Source organism: Ochotona princeps, chromosome 21 (assembly GCF_030435755.1).
Source record: "Ochotona princeps isolate mOchPri1 chromosome 21, mOchPri1.hap1, whole genome shotgun sequence".
Taxonomy (NCBI): Eukaryota; Metazoa; Chordata; class Mammalia; order Lagomorpha; family Ochotonidae; genus Ochotona; species Ochotona princeps.
In genome coordinates this window covers 30593045-30608236 of record NC_080852.1, presented here as the reverse complement: position 1 = coordinate 30608236, position 15192 = coordinate 30593045, and the positions used below count along the sequence as shown (strand labels likewise).

General features: G+C 52.0%; 1 protein-coding gene across 4 annotated transcripts in view; it reads left to right on the top strand.

Annotated features, from left to right (window-relative positions):
- Positions 1-15192, top strand: part of TRAK1 (trafficking kinesin protein 1) — a 93944-nt gene that overhangs the window by 11636 nt on the left and 67116 nt on the right. For all 4 annotated transcript variants that reach the window (XM_058679137.1, XM_036497503.2, XM_058679136.1 and 1 more), the window contains exon 2: positions 13726-13920. The gene's annotated coding sequence lies outside the window, so the exon portion shown is untranslated. The remainder of the gene's footprint in view (positions 1-13725; positions 13921-15192) is intronic.

Sequence of the window (15192 nt, the reverse complement as noted above, 5' to 3'; positions counted from 1 at the left end):
ATGCCTCCCTCCCTTTTACGAAGCAGCAAGTTGATGGCTCTGATGCATATGGAGTTTAAGAAGGAACTGATGCACACTGGCCCATTGTGCTTTCTCATTGTGCCAATAACTTTCTCTTCTGGGCACTCTGCCCTGTTCCTGAATTCCAGCCTGCACAGGCTTTCTTCTGTGTTCCTAAGCATCAAGCAGCATAGCTTCCTGAGGTGTTCAAGGTTATAGGCTTGAGCTCAGGGACACAGGGGACTAGCTGTGGTTCACCATGAACTGGGACACACCATGCTGGAACCTGCGACTCCAACCTCAGAAATGGGCGTGGTCATGAGAACCACCCCCCACCACACAGTGGGGCATCGTGCGGTTTCTGATGGCCTGTCCTATCAGGCCAGCGGCCGTCCGTGCAGCGACTTGGCCATGTGGCTTCGCGTCATTGCCTGTGTGTGTAAAGCTGTGACCTCCAGCCCCACCTGCAGTGACTTGCTCTAGCTCCCATCACATGGTCTCTGCTGATTGGCAGGTTTGGTTCTTTGCATTCTGGAGGCGATGGGGCACATGCGATGCCCTCTGTAAATGTTAGGGCGGTCATGGCAGATGTGGAGTCTTCCCGTTTCCCAGGTGGCTGTCCTGTGGACAGAGCCAAAGGCACGTGCTGGGAGAGCCGACCAATAGGGGGTGGCCTCTCTAGGGCAGCGGCTCTCACTACAAGCCGCCATGTTGCTGGCGGTGGCACTGGGATCAGGGTCTGTCCTGGGAGCTTTCCTTTTCAGCTCCCTTCTTCCCTAAGGTCTCTTGGCATCCTCTGCCTCCCCTCTTCCTTTTCCTTTAAGTCTCCTCTTATGTCATCCTCTTCCCTTTCACACTCCCCATTCTCCATTAGCAAGGAGCTGGATCAGGGATGCTGGCACTAATGGCAGTGGCCCAGTCCACTATGCCATGGTGTCCTAACCATTGTATCTTGGTGACAGGTGTCTGCTCTTACGCCCTGTCGGACGGAAGTTCCACAGTCACAAAGCAGCTTCCTCGTGGACTCTTGGGCTGCTTTGGGATTTGGTGAGAAGCAGGAAGATTGGTCAAGGTGACCGAGGGGCAGGAATGGCCTCTCCCCTTCCCTCTGGGCAATGAAGTCCTTGGATTGTTAGCTAGAGCTCGGTGGGGCGCGTGGGTGGTGGGAGCTGTGACGCAGGAGGGGTGAGAAGGCAGCCCTGCAGGTAACCAGACTGACCCCTGAGCGGACGTGGGAGGGCATGCTGAGGGATGACCCCGAGCCAGTGGCTCGTCCTGCTGGGCCCAGGGAAGGCAGTTCTGGTCACACCTGCTGCTGTGTTTAGAATTTCCCTGAAGCCTTACCCAGGCCTGTGCCCCTTCCTGCATTGCAACCCTGTCACCCAGTTGGAGCAGGATGTCATGCCTGGCATGGCTGTGCAGGGCCCCCCTACTCAGCTCCTCCAGGCAGGGAGCACAGGGTACACAGGTGGTTTCACCCAAAGCTGGGCTCTGCCCTGAAGGCGCCATGGCAGTACCAAAGGGGTGAGAGTATTTGAGCTGCAAGGCACGAGCAGAGCTGAGGCAAAGGGTCCTGGAGCTCATGTGGTTGGGGGAGGGCCACCATGGAGGAGGTTAAGTTGAAGGATGGAGGGGCTGGGAGTCTTGGGGTAGAACCCCAGGGGTTCATGGTGGCAGAGCCAGGAGGGCTCGAGGCTGTGGGCAGGGAGGGGGCACATCTGTATTTTGGACCTTACACGTGGCCCAGCTGGGACCGGCAGAGGGGGGATGTGACGTGAGAGCCAGGAGGTGGATGGGGTCAAGTGCAGGAGCGCTGGTGACAGCCTGGACTGTGGGAGGACACGATGGCCAGGAGTGCAGGTTTTGTGGTTTCCCAGGTTTCTAGACCAGCGACAAGGGATCTGAAGATTTGATTATTGTTTATACCTTGGTTTGTCCTCCTGAGAAACTGCGGTCTTGTGTGCTTGTCGACATCTTTAACAGAGGATTAAACTTGTTATTAAACAGCAAGTTAAAAGCATGTTATCACAAAAACAGAAAGGGTGGGGAGAGTTGTTATGCTCTTAAAACTCTGTAGATGAAACACATGAAACCTGTCCTTTTTATATAAGTGAATTAATTCATCTATAAAATAGAGCTGAAACAAACATGACAGAGTTTGGGGCTGGATGAACCCCCCCTCCACCCTTAGCCAAGGGTGAGACCCTAATCTTGACCTCCCACAGGCTGGAAGATCTAGTATGACCTTGACCCTAAGTTATGGAATGTGTGTGCGGAGAGACAAGCAGAACCTCCCTGAGAGGGAGAGAAGGAAAGTGTTGTCACTTAGGGAAAAAAAAATGCACAAATGTTATTTGTTTTATTCCATTTGAAAGCCAGAGACAGAGAACAACAGCCAGGGCTAGGTCGGGGCGAAATCACGAGCCCACACCTACTCCAGGTCTCCGTGTGGACAGCAGGGCAGTAAGGACTTGAGCCATCACCCGAGGCTTGCCCGGGTGGCCTGTCCCTGCTTTGCCTCCTGGCCCTGGGGAAGCTGAGTGCTGGCCACGCCTCTGGATGCCTCCACCTGCACTCCCCATGTCAGCTGCTCGGAGAGGGACCCTGACGTTCGCTGTGCTGGTCAGGATTCTGCCCTCGGTGTTGACATGGCCTGGGAGGTTTGAGTTCACCTGGTGAGTTTCATTGCTTAGTTCTGTTCCAGCGTCACAGAAGTCCTCACCTCAGGCCCCGCTGGCCTTCCTGCACGGCTGGAACTTGTCTCCCACCCCTGCTATCCCCTGCCCTATCCCCGCCGCTGGGCGTTTTTGTTTTCATTTTGCTGGCAGGGCCCTGGAGTTTTCTGACGTCTGCTCTCCCTCCTCTGGCCTGCTGAATTCCCTCGCTGCCCCGGGCTGGAGGGCGTGAATGGGCCTGCCCAGGTGAGGTTGTGGCACCACCTAGTGGCCAGGGAAGCACCAGCAAAGGAGTTGGAAGTCTTGGCAGTGAGTCACAGGGTCCCTGCAGCACCGTGAGTTTGCAACTTCTGAGAAGGATTAAGGGAAGGAGATGTGGTTTGCCAAGGGGAGGCTGACAGGTAATCCATGTGATTTTAGTTTTGTTTAAAAATAAATAAATAAATAAATAAATAAAGGCAGTGGCTAATGTAGTTAAGCCACTGCCTGCAATGCCAGCATTCCATATGGGCACTGGTTCTAGTCCCAGCTGCTCTAATTCTTATCCAGTTTCCAGAGGGTGGGCCAAGTGCTTGGGCCTCTGATACCCACACGGGAGACCCAGATGAAGCTCCTGGCTTCTGGCTTCAGCCTGACCCAATCCCAACTGTTGCTGCCATCTGGGGAGTAAACCAACAGATACAAGACCTCTCTCTCTCTCTTTCTCTTTCTCTCTCTCTCTCCTCCTCCTCCTCCCCTCCCCCCATAACTCTGATGTTGAGCTAAATAAAATAAGTCTTAAAAAAATCTCTCACATTTTGTGCCCACTGTTCTCATGTGGGAGCCAACCCACAGTTCGTTCTGTAAAGGACAGTGTTATTGAAGCCTGGGCTTGGGTAGAAGGCTTGTTCCCTCACTCTGCTTTTCAGTTCCTGTGGATATGCATTTTGCTTTTCCCTCTTAACAGTGGTTTCCTTGGATGATTGGTCCACATAGCATGCGTAACTCTCAGTGATTTTAAGTTTGTTTGCTGCATAGTGGTCACTGTAGCCAATTCCGGAACTTTCTCATCACCCCAGAATGACACTCCATTTCCTTAGCTGCCTCTCCCCAACTGTGACTGTGTGTTCTGTGAGCTTTCATAGACCCTGGTGCCTGCCACTGCTGCTGGCCTTGGAGGGCAACACGGAAGTCCATCTCAAGTGGTCATCCCTGCTGCTCAAGCGTACCCTCTGTAGACACTTGAGTTGCACCTGTTACTTGTGTTGTGTAACATCTTAGTCCTCCATGTACACCAGTAGTGATGAACTACTTTACATTTTCTCTTTCATTGTTGCTTCGTGTTTTTATGTCCGTGTTCTGTTTCTTAGTCATTTGTCATATTCTGCATGCTGGGTTGACGTTGCTGTCAGTCCCTGAAACCTGGTTTGACAACCATGGTCGCCTTCCAAGGTCAGGTTCTTTTCTTGTTGTTTGGTGGATCTATTTCGCTTAGCTGCTTCTTGGCAGGCTGCCATAATATTTTTATTTTTGGATGCTTTTGAAACCTTTTCGTATGTGGATGATCTCATTAGTTGTCCAAAGCAAGCATTGTCCACTTGTAAACAGAATTTCCTGTTAGATTTTTATTATTGTTAGATTAACAATAGAATGGGTGATGCGTCTAGTAGCAGAGGCCCACTGTGGTTTCACAGATCCTGTGCTATTAATAAAAGAAAACTTTCCTGATTTGGCACTGAACTCAGTATGTCAGAGTTCCCCTGTGGATGCTAGCTGACTTCCAATTGCCAGAAAGGACTGAGTGTGGGGAGGGAGAGCCGAATGCTGGCAACTGGATACTTCCATCATGGGCAGCAGAAAGCATGGACACATATATGAAAAAGTTAAGTTTTAGGAACGTACGAAATTTAATCTGAACCCCTGCATTCCAGCAACAAAGCTCAAGAGGTGGGAGGGAGACGGACGCCAGGAAAGTGAGGCAGTCTTTGCTAGGGATTGTTCAAGAATTACAGCCTTACTTCCTGTTGATTCAAAGATTGATATCTCCATGGGTAAGGATTGGGTTGCGTGGCATAAAAAATTGGCTTCACCCCAAAGGACTTATTGTTCTCCTATATAAGAGAGGTTCAGAGGTGGTGCTGAGGGGGCACTCTGCAGGGCTCGTCCAGCACTATTGTCCTGGGGCACCCAGACTCCTTCCCTGGGAGGTCTGCCCTTAACATTGCCTTGTGCCTTGCTGAAGCTGCAGCCATCATGTCAGAGTTTCCAGCCCTTAAGAAGGCAGCTTTGGGGCCAGCGCTGTGGCATAGCACACTAGACCTCCTGGCACTGGCATTCTGTTTAAGCGCTGCTCTGTGTCCTGACTTCTCCACTTCCAGTCCAGCTCCTTGCTGATGGTCTAGGAAGGCAGTAGAGGAAGACTCAGGTCCTGGGATACTCAGTGCAATATCTATCAAAAGGCCAACGACGTTCTTCACAGAACTAGGAAAACCATCACAAAATGAGTCTGGAAACACAAAAGACCCTGAATAGCCAGATCAATCCCGAGCAAAAATAGTAAACCTGGAGACATCACAGTACCTGACTCCAAGACGTGCTACTGAACCAAAACAGCATGGTGTTGGAGTAAAACCAGACGCAAAGACTCTTGGAACAGAAGAGAACCCCAAATTAATCCATGAATACTTAGCCCACTGTTTTTTTTTTAAAGAGTCAGCAAGAATACCCCTTGGAAATTGCTTTTCAATAAATCATGCTAGGAAAACTATTTCTCCGTACGCAGGAAGCAGAAACTAACCCCTTCCCCCATCTCCCTCACCCACTACAAAATGAATTCGAAATGGGTCAAAGACCTAAATGCAAGACTGAAGACTGTGAAGCTAATGGAAGAAAACGTAAGGAAAGCACTTCAGGATGTTGATCTGGGCAAGGACTTGTGTTTTGTTTTGGATAGCACCTCAAAAAAGCAGAAAACAAAAGCAAAAACAAAATGAAAACCATGTCATCTGCCGCTCCCCCAGTGCACCAGCAGGGAGCTGGATAGGAAGCAGGGTCGCTGGAGCTCCAGGCAGTGTCCCAGCTGGCATTGCAGCCTGCACCCCAGTGCTACCCCCTCCGCCCACCAACTATTTTTCTTTCCCTTCTTCCCGCCCCCAGCATCTACCATTGTGCGCTCTCTCTGAATCTGACTACACTAGGCTCTGCAGTCCTGTTGTGACTGGTTTGTTTCACTTTAAACATCCGCAAGATGCAGCCACGTGCTGCCCGTGTCAGACTTTCCTGGATAATCTTTGCTGGTATGTTGCTTGCACATTTCTGCTCTTCCGTTCACCTGCCTTGGGATCGACCCTGGCGTGGTTTCCACATTCTGGTTCTTGTGCCTGAACAGCCGTTAGGAACACAAGTGTGTGAGTGTTCACATCCCTGTTTTACCTTCTTCCTGACACCTGCCTGCCTGCCTTGGAAATGCAATTGCTGTATCATGTATATGCATAGCCTTTTAAAAAAATCTTTTAAGCACCACACATGCTGGCTGACCTTCATGAAGCAAGTCCACCCGCCGGTGCAGGTGGGCGTCTCGGGAAGCCGCTGAGGTCCGTGCTTACCCCTGGAGGAAGCTGCTTCCGCGTGCTTGTGTGTTGTCATGTCTATCACAGACCTGCTGGTGTAAACTGCACCGGAGGTTTTTCTGGAACTCTGTTCTTAGATGTAAAACCAAGTGTAATTACTGCTTGAAGGATCACAGACAGATTTTTGGATTCTGCAAGCGTGCTGTCAAACTGTTCACGATGAGGGTTGTCCCAGCTTCCACCAGCTCCATCTGTCTTAATGTTGGTATGACTGTGAGCACAGGGATCACGGTATGCTGGCCGTGGGTATTTGCATGTGAATTTATCTTCCCCTGGTTGCTTAATAATTGAAAGGTATAACATACACGTTTTTAAAGCGGTGTTGTCCTGAAAATTGGAAACTCAGAGGTTTTTATTTCCTGGTAAGATAAATTCAAATGCAGGTAACACTCTTTATTTTTCTAGCATTTTTTCCTAGAGATTTCGTTTGGAGCTGGAGTTACACATGTTAATTTTTCCATATTAAAGAAAACCAAAAAAGGAATAAAAGCTGAAAGCTTGTGATGTGGACAGCCCATATGGACATCGATTTGAATCCTGGCTGTTTGACTAACAATCTAACTCCCTGCTAATACACCTGGGAAAGCAACAAAAGATGGCCTGGTCCTGGGGCTCCTGCCACCCACGTGGGAGACCCCAAGAACCTCCTGGTTCAGCCTGGTCCAGCCCTAGCTAATGGGACTCTTTGGGGAGGGAATCAGTGAATGAAAGAATGATTTCTTTCGCTCTCTGTCTCTCTCTCTTATCTCCCTCTTTCTCTGTCACGCTGCCTTTTAAATAAGTAAAAAGTTTTAAATAATTTTCTGTGGAGTTCTAGCTCTATGTCTTGGTGTTAGAATCTTCTCAACTTGTGTTGTGATTATCATCAACTTTTGTGGGTTCTTTTCCAAAGCCATTTAGGGGCCTCTGGAGGGGGTTCCTTCCCCATCCACTGTGCCCTGCTTCTCCCTGCCCTCTCTCGTTGCACAAGCAGCCAGTGTGCCCCAGTGGACTGTGCCAGGTTCCGTTGCACAAGATTGCCCTTTGGACTGGCATTGTAGACCTTGTTTCCGAACACAAGTCAGTTGAGTGGATCTGCCGCCTCCAGTCCAGTGCTTCATCTGGGGCAGGTCTGAGTGGACCTGGTGTGTGTGTGTGACACAGAGAGGCCCTGGAGAACAGATCAGCCCCTGGCACATTCAGTGTGGTGAGGCACCCAGGTAATTCTCTTTTCTTGGGAAGAGTCCCTGTGAGGAGCTGCCTGGCACGGAGTTTTGTTTCTGTCTCCACATTGGTCCTGGGTGAGTTTCTGCATTTGTCTTTCTGCAGACCCTCGTCGCTGCTCGTCACTGCTCACAGCCAACCAACGGCCACAGGGGTGTGGAGGCGGGGGTGTTGGAGGAGGGCAGAGTGAACAGGAAAGCCAGTGCCTGTCCCTTTGGGGTGGGAGCGTGGGGCAGGAGCTGGGACTGCAGCAAACAGCAGGGGGCCAGTAGGAGCCGGCGATTCTGGCTTCGAGCCTCCATGTAGCTGGAGCTTGCCCGTGTCTGTGTGTCTCAAAGGGCCTTAGTTTCCCCTTCTGCCTTCCGCACCTTCCTCCCCTTGCTCATACCATGTGTTCCCGTGCCGCGTCCCGCGCTGCCTGCTGGCTTGTGAGCGCAGATGAAGCCCTGCAGGGTTTGGGGAACTGGGCAAGCAGCATCTGCAGGTGGCGGGCCGTCTGCTGTGGCCCCTGTGTGGTGGGGCCTGCCCAGGCTGTGCACCGGTCTCGGATCTGCTGTTGACTTGCTGTGTGATGTTTGTTGATGTCTTCTTCCTCTCTGAGCCAGATTCTCTTTCTTTACAGCAGGAGGTGAGTCAGCAAATTTTAGCTCTAACGGTCCCTTGATAATCCACGGAGTCCCAGGGTTGTGGGGACAGGGAATAATTACTCAGCCTGAGTTCCCTGAAGATGCTCTAATACCATGGTAGAAAGGAACTTTCTAGAAGGGCATCTGTCAGACATGAGCCGCAAGGCATCACCCACATCTCCAGCTCTGCCAGGATGGCCTGTGTGTGGGTGTTGGGAGCCCATACTCTTGAGTCCTCATAATGTCAAGAGCACGGGATAGTTTCCAAGTCTGTATGGAGTGGTTGGCGAGTGGCTGAGCAGGACAGTTGCGTGAAGCCCTGAAAATGTTATTGCCATTCGCAGTCCCTGCCAAGGGCTGCGGGTGAGGGGGCGAGGGTGGGTGGGTGAGGGGCGCCTGCTTGCAACCAGAACTTCTTGGGCCCAGGCCTGGGGTCACATACCACCCTCGTAACCAGCTGATCGGTGGAGAAGGAAATGGGGCTAAGGTTAGAGGATGGGGTGGAAAAGTAAGGGAAAAAGCGGGCCTTTGGGACGTGGCCATATCTGGGGAGCAGGTGTCAGTTCCCTTTCTGTTTGGGCTTTCCACCCTCAACGTTGTCTGCAGCATTTTCCTGCTCCGTGGGAAGAGTCAGCAAGGGGTATTGTAGCAAGCAAGCGGGAGTTACTTGTGATGGTTTTGGCCATATGTACACATGAACACACACACACACAGAGTGGGTGAGGGGCAGAGAGAGAGAGAGAGAGGTCTTCTGCTGATTCATTCCCTCTGTGGCCACAGTGGCCAGGCCTAGGCCAGGCTGAAGTCAGTAGCCTGGAACTTCATCCGAGTCTCCCACGTGTACTCACGGTAAAGAGCAGAGGCCGAGCTTGATAATAAAGGCTGCTGGGGCACGGATTGCACTGTGTTAGCAGAGACCAAAATAACAATTCATTGTGGCATCAATAAACGTGCATACTTATCTTATTTCATTAATTTTCCTCTCTAAAGGTCAGTGGAAGGGGGCCGGGAGCTTCCTCTCCCTGGGCCGCTGCCCTCTTCCCACCTCATGCCACCTTTGTGTGTCTGGTTGCAGATGCCCGAGCAGGCAGGTGGCACGGGCGTGGCTTGGAAGTTGTGTTTGTGTCCTGTTAACCAGGCACACATGCGGTCACGGTCATTGTCTGCTACAGGGGAAACTGGGGAGTGTAGTTCCCGAGCAGAGGGACCAAGCCACCCCTTGAGAGTTGTAACACCCGAAGGAAGAAGCAGAGCTTGGATATTAGGACACAAGCCTTTGGCCCATCTTCTGCTACCTTCCCAGGTGTATCAGCAGGGAACTGGGTGGGAAGTGGAGCAGCCAGGACTGTACTCACGTGAGATACCAGCGTCGCAGGCTGTGGCTTGACTTACTGCACCATACTAAGGCATCCTACATTAGTGTTCCAGGTTTGGAAAAATCATGGAGTTTCATGTAAACCCAGGGATCTCTCTCCGCTGAAGCCAGCGTGTCTAGGACCAGGAGGGGTGGGGTTGCCACCTTGGGAAGTCCTGGGAAGGTGCAGCCCTGGCTGCTCGTAGAAACTTAACAAGTGAGCTTGTCTGAAGGCTCACATCTTTGTGCTGCGGAAGGAGAGTCCCAGGCAGGGGATGCTGGGTCCTGTCCTCACAGTGCCAAGGTGGGAGTCCTCCAGCAGGTGGCAGTCGTGGTGCCCATGTCCTTCCGGTCTGCCTTTGCCTGGCTTTGTTGCCCTATGTGCCTTTAGGTCCCCGCCCTTCCTCCCGACCCAGCCCTGTGGTTGCCCCTGGGCACTCTTCCAGTGGTGTCTGGAGATTCCTGCCTCCTGTATGGCCAGGTGGCTTTCTGTTTCTGGGCCCAGGACCCCTTCTCACTTGGGACATCCCCCCCCCAAAGCATCCACCTGCTCTTTGCAAGGTGGGCTGTGACCCTCAGGGAGCTGACTTCCACGGCAAAGACGAAAGGTCCTCTGGTCTTTCAGCGTCCTCTGAGCTCTGACATGGGGCTGTGGCCTCTGCTGTCACATGGCAGCATCAGCCCAGGTTCCTGGCAGGGTTCATGAGGCTAGCTTGTCACCTAAGTGTCAGTGTAAAACCTTACCCAGAGCGCCCTCCTCCCAGCCCCTCTCTAGGGGCCGAGGATCTGGCCTGAGTCAGGGGCAGAGTGGGTACAGCTGCTTTGGCTGCCTCAGACCTTTCCGTTGCTGAACAAGCCAGAGCATCCCTCCTCCCTCCCTCCCTCCCTCCCTCCCTCCCAGGCAGTCCCTAAGGGAAGCTTTGAATGAGTCCTGGGTAGCAGGGTCTACTCCAAAGCTGACGCGTGGGGCAGGGAAGGAAGACCCAGGAGGGGTTAGCGTTCCAAATAGATAGACTCTTTATGTGCTGCTTTGAAAGAGGGTCCTCAATGATGGCAGGCGTTGGGTTGGGTTGCCCAGTGATGGAGAGATGCCCAATTTCCCCAGGGAGATAGGCTCCACGCTGGACAAAGGCCTGGTGTGGTCCCGCAAGGCACCTGAAGAGACCCTGACCCTGGCCAGGTGCCCCATCCCCACCCAGCATGCATAGACGGAATGTGTCAGCCAGCATTTAACACTGCCTTCCATTAGCTCCCTTCGTCACCCCACACTGATGGGTGCCCGCTGTTGCCCGGCTGTGTGCCAAAGGCTGGGGTGCAGGCACAGGGAAATATCTTAGAGCTCCTGCTCCTGAGGGACAAGACAGGGAGAGAATCTTCTAGTGCATCCTGGGTGCTGGGCAAGCCAAAGAGAGGGCTAGGAGCTCTTCAGCATGGGTGTGGGGCAGGGGCGTTTGGGGGAAGGGGCAGTTGGCAGCGAAGGATGTGTGAGGCAACTGAAGTGGCTGCAGGGAGAATCCGGGTTTGTGGGGAAAAAATCGTGCCCGGCAATCGAAGAATCAGAAGTGGGTGTCATCTGACCGAGGAGACACGAGTCAACAGCAGAGGCCGAGCTTGGTAACAAAGGCTGCTGGGGCACAGATTGCACTGTATTAGCAGAGACCAAAATACCAGTACATTATGGCGACAATAAGGTACATGCCTATGTTATTTTATTTTTCCCTCTCTTTAAAGTTCAGTGGAAGGGGACCAGGAGCTTCCTCTCCCTGGGCCGCTGCCCTCTTCCCACCTCATGCCACCTTTGTGTGTCTGGTTGCAGATGCCCGAGCAGGCAGGTGGCACGGGCGTGACTTGGAAGATGTGTTTGTGTCCTGTTAACCAGGCACACATGTGGTCACGGTCATTGCCTGCTGCAAGGGGAGACTTGGAAATGTAGTTCCCGAGCAGAGGGACCAAGCCATCCCTTGAGAGTTGTAACGCCCGAGGGAAGAATCAGGGCTTATATGCTGGTTCACAGTTGGGACCCTCTACCCTAGAGAGGTGTGGAAGGAATGGTGAAGCCCTTCGTAGGGAGCTGGGAGGAGTCAAAGCAGGGCAGTGCTGGGACTAATGGGTGTCTTTCCCAGCACAGCACTGGCAGCCATGTGGTTAGTTCGAGGTGGGGGAGGAGGCACTGTTGCAGTCATTGGAGAAGAAGATACAGGCTGAGTTGGGGGGGGGTCTCCCTTGATTGCCCAGCTGAGCCTGGCCTTGTGGATGGTGGGATGGGCTACTGGCTGGTGGGGCTTAAAGCTGTACTTACTGTGCACCTGCCAGAAGCCCCAAACCTGTTAGGGTTTGGGGTTGACCAGAACTTGATACCATTCATTGGTGACTTAACTGAGAGTACATTTTTAAACTAATCATCAGGTCGTGGATGGAGTTGGACTGGACACCTGCCATGGTGACTTGAATCCAGATTCCTAACTCAGTACTGAACCAGCGATTCTCTTGTGGCTTCTCACCCAGGAACCATCCGTACTCTAAAGCCTTTACCACGGGTGTTCTTCTCGAATGATTTTTCAGTCTTGATAAAACTGGACACGCAGCTTCTCTAGGCATTTGACGTTGTAGAGTGGGATGCATAGGATAGGCAGGGTAATTATTGTCATCTGTTATTTATTTTTGATTTATTTGAGAGAGAGATAGAGAGGGAGAGAAAAAGGGTCAGAGAAAAAGGAATCTCCCCAAAGCCTTAGAATGGCCTGGGGTGGGTCAGGCCAAACAAAGATGGGAGCTGGAAACTCAATCCCTGGTTCCCGTATGGGTGGCAGGAATCCAGTCATTTGAGTCTGCTACTTCCAGGATGTGTATTAGCTGTGAATGAAACCCAGGCACTCCGAGATGGGACACAGTCATCCTACCAAGCGCCTTAACGACCAGCCCAGACACCTGCCCCTCATCAGGGTAATTCTGATTCCGTGGGTGTCTTCCTGGGATCTTCAAAAGCCATGGCTGCAGTCTGACTTCCTGTCCAACTTGTTCCTCTGCCAGAGCAGACAGCGGTGAGTCAGGAGTGAACCGATGGACAAATGCCCATGACCGTCTCTCCCTCCAGAAGCCAAGCACACATCTCACGGCTTGTCTAGGACGGTGGGGAAGTGAGGACCCTTACAGAGTGTAAGGGAGGCTATGCCACGGCTGGGACAGGGCCGTCCATGCAGGCTTGGTCTCTGTGTGCTCCTGCACACAGGTTCTGTTTCCTGAGCTGCCCCAGTTGGACAAATCCTTCCGGTAACAGCCCGACTCGTCAGCACTCCCACCACACTCCTGCAAAGCTCCCAGCCTTTCAGAACAAATACTTCCTGTTGCTGAAACCCTGGACCTTCTCTAGCATTGCCAGGGCCCCTTCTTGGGCTGCAGGCAGCAGGTGGCCTAGGGACCAGCGTAGCCTTCCGTCACACTAGATCTGTCACTTAGTATAGCTGGCGGGCCTTGACCACCGCCCCCATAAATCCCAGCTTCCTCATCCATGACACACAGCAAGGCAGCATCACCGGGAGTGGCAGAGAATACCACGGAGGCACTGCCTTGGGTTTGGCACACAATAGCATTCCTGGGGAATTCTCCAAGGAACTAATTAAAGTGGCTCTGACCTCAGGCCTCTGCTGTGTCTTCTCCATGAGGCGAGTGTGGTGTTCACTTCCACAGGGTGTCCTTGGGGCTGCTGGCCTTGCAGTCAAGGTCAAGGAGAGTTACTGGGCTGTCTCCATGATCTTCCTTCTGGCACTGGTCTGTCGGGCCTTTTGGGCCTCTGGAAAGTCACTGGAGAGCTTTCTGCGAAGCGTTTCAGCACAGCCCCACCTTCTGATACTTGACCTTGTTGGTCCTCACATGCCTTAAAGAAAAGCCGAGTCTCTTGGCCGGAAGGACCCACACTGCAAATAGACTGACCTTCAGCCCGGAGTGTAGGACAGGCCCAGGCTCTGCTCTTGAGCAAGTGGGTTTGTGAATGGGAAGGAGAAGGCAGGATGGGTGGATATAGACATTGTAGAGTAGAGCTCTCAAACTGTGGTCCTGGGGTCCCCCACCAATCTACATTCTGAGTTCTGAGAGAAGGATTTAAATCAGAAAACGACCACTGGTACAGCCCTGTCTAGCACCTCTGTGCTATGGGTAAGTGAGCAAAGTCACCATGCCTGGCACAAGTGTTAATTCACTGACAGCTACAAGGCCCTAACCAGTCCCAGGCTCTCATCTCTCTGTCATCTCCTTCCTTCCAGATGTGTGCAACAGCACCGATCTTCCGGAAGTTGAGATCATCAGCCTGCTGGAGGAGCAGCTGCCCCATTACAAGCTAAGAGCCGACACCATCTACGGCTATGACCACGATGACTGGCTCCACACACCCCTCATTTCTCCAGACGCCAACATAGACCTCACCACCGAGCAAATCGAAGAGACCCTGAAATACTTCCGTAAGTAGTTGCCCCTTTCATGTTGTGACATCCTGCGAAGGACCAGTCCTTCTTTGGCAGGGACCTGAATGAATGAGAACTTATACTGTGTCTCTTGGCCTGCCTTCTGTGGGAAGGTTGTTGAAGAAGTGTGGCTTGCTGGAGGTACTAATATACGCAGTCCCATCTTTCAATGTGCTGAGTAGTTTTGGGGTCACGGGGATGCGGAGGGGGGCCATGGGAACCAGTGTAGGAGAATTTGAAAATGTCCCCATCCCCGTCTTTGTACGGAGAGGAACATGTGTGTGCTCAGAGACTCTTAGGAGGAGGAGCTTGTTTGTAGGTGACACTGAAGGTGTTGGGAACTTCTAAGCAGCTTGTTTAGGTAACACAGCATGACACGTGTATCGTGGCGAATGACTCGTGTCTGATGGTTCATGCGCCACAGAGCTGATGATGGCTGGGGTGAGTTTTCAGGGCCCTGGCCACTTATATTGAAGCCTGGCATTTGGAAAAATAAAAAAGGCAGATAGTTGGAGACCTGAGTATCTAATGATTCTGATGCTTAATCAAGAGGTGCCTTTTTAGAAGCGCTTTTTGCTCTTGAGAAATTCAGGGCAGCCTTGTCATTTTCATAGCTGGTTGTCATCATGTCACCTTTCTTTTTAAGAAAAAATGCTCAGTAGTTCTGGGCTTTTCTTCCAGAGATAATTTGGTCAAAGCCAGTGTAAGCTAGAAACTTTCTGTCATTTTCATGAGGACAGACTGGGCACTGAAGTTTTCCTGGGTTTCTCAGAGCACCCGTTAGGGACAAGGGGGAGACCCATGTTTCTCCCATAAGGTGCATCTGGGTTGCGTATGGATTTTCTCTATTTGGTGTTAATAAGAAAGGAATTCTGTTTTAGTTAGGTTTTTATACCTGATGTAACCCTGCCTTTTCTTTTTTTTTGAGCAGATAATCAGTTTCCGTGGGAAAACAAACAGGATAATCCCACCCAGGTTGAGAGGGAGCATGTTAGACCTGTGTTCCAGTCGACGTGGCAGAGTGAATGGTGTGTCTCGTGGCTTGTAGCGAGCTCCTGCCAAGCCACCTTTGCAGTGTCTGTGTCACCAGGGAGATGTGGCGGATAGGCAGGAAACCCAGTCTGGAGTAGCCTGCCTTGGTAGGCCCCATCTTCACGGTCATCTGCAGTAGAATTCTCTGCAGGAATGTTTGAGGAAGCCTCACTGTGTTGCTTACTCTCTCGTGGGACACCTCCTGTGATTCTGTCACGGAGGGCACAAGTCCCCAAG